The following is a 1931-nucleotide window of genomic DNA, read 5'->3' as shown; positions in this document are numbered from 1 at the left end:
CAGTTATATGCAAAATTCACACTTGTGAATTTTGGTTGAAGCAAGTTGGATTTCTAGGGCACATTGTGTCTGAGAATGGGATAGAAGTTGACCTGGGAAAAGTAAAAGCAATAGTAGAGTGGGAAGCTCCCAAGAATGCCATAGAGATCAAAAGTTTCTTGGGATTAGTAGGCTACTACCGGCGGTTCATTGAGAATTTTTTTTTAATCGCCACCCCAATGACCAATTTGACCAAAAAGGGGCTGAAGTTTGAATGGCCAAAGGAGTGTAAAAGCAGTTTTCAAGAGCTAAAGAAACGATTGGTGTCAGCCTCAGTACTGACGATACCAGAAGGCACAGGTGGTATGACAGTTTACACTGATGTCTCCAAAGTTAGGCTAGGTTGCATTGTTATATAACAAGGCAAGGTAGTGGCATATGCATCTAGACAGTTGAAGGAGTATGAGAAGAACTATCTCACTTATGATCTCGATCTGGCAGTAGTTATCTTTGCCTTGAAGATCTGGCGCCATTACTTGTATGGAAAAAGTGTGAGATATTCAGTGATCACAAAAGTCTCAAGTATTTCTTCACCCAGAGAGATCTAAACATAAGATAGAGGAGATGGCTAGAACTTATGAAAGATTATGACTATGACATCCAGTACCATCCTGGTAAAGCTAATGTGGTGGCCGATGCATTGAGTTAGAAAGCTCAGACTGTATCACTTGCCTATTTGGCCACCAGCCCACAACTTAAGCAAGAAGCCATGTTGATGGATGAGATCATTTTGAATAAAGGATTGACCTTAGAGCTTGATCAGCAGCCAGATGATATTAGCAGTTAACCAAATCTCTGGCGGCCCTACAAGTGCAACCATCCCTCAGGTATGAATAGTCATGAAACAACCCATAGGTTCTGAGTTATAGAAAATCAGAGTTAAAACCTAAGAGCAAAGGATGGACGATCCTCATTTCATAATAGTCGATGATGGGGCACTATATTTTTGGGGTAGGTTGTGTATACCTAATGACATAGGGATACAAGACAAGATAGTGAAGGAGGCACATAATTCTGAGTACAAGCTTTACCCCAGAAGCACCAAGATGTACAAAGATCTTAAGTAAAGTTATTAGTGGCTAGGGATGAAGATTACAGTAGCCTATATGTTGCACAGTGTCTTATGTGTCAGAAGGTCAAGGCAGAGTGGCATTGACCATATGGCACTCTTTAGCCACTCCTAGTACTGAAGTGGAAATGGGATATGATTATTATGGACTTTGTCACCGGGCTACCCCATACACCCAAGTGAATGGATGCAATTTGGGTGATAGTTGATAGACTCACTAAGACTGCCCATTTCATTCCAATCAAGACAACCTACTTCATGGACAAATTAGCATAACGTTACATGGAGAATGTAGTTCATTTATATGGGGTGCCAATCAGTATTGTATCGGACAGCGACCTAAGATTCACATCTAAATTCTGGAAGAGCCTCCAGCATGCCATGGGAACACAGGTGAACCTAAGCACTGCCTTTCATCCACAGACTGATGGGCAATTAGAACGGACCATACAAATACTAGAAGATATGCTCAGAGCCTGTGCTATGGAAATGAGTGGCAATTGGGAAGAAAACATACCTCTTATGGAGTTTGCTTATAATAATAGTTTTCAAGCCACGAATTGGAATGGCCCCATATGAGGCATTGTATGATAGAAGGTGCAGAACTCCCTTATATGGGGTTGATGCAAGAGAATGGCAAATGCTTGGACCGTGGGAAGATCAAATCAGCCCAATCCCTTCAGAAGAGTTATCCTGACAACCGTTGGAAGGATATTGAATTCCAAGAGGGGGAGAAGGTATTCCTGAAAATCTCTCTTACCAAGGGCTTACACAGGTTCCATAGGAAGGGCAAGTTGAGTCCAAGATATGTTGGCCCGTTTGA

Source organism: Macadamia integrifolia, unplaced genomic scaffold (assembly GCF_013358625.1).
Source record: "Macadamia integrifolia cultivar HAES 741 unplaced genomic scaffold, SCU_Mint_v3 scaffold1292, whole genome shotgun sequence".
NCBI lineage: Eukaryota > Viridiplantae > Streptophyta > Magnoliopsida > Proteales > Proteaceae > Macadamia > Macadamia integrifolia.
Note: the sequence above shows the minus strand (reverse complement) of the source record.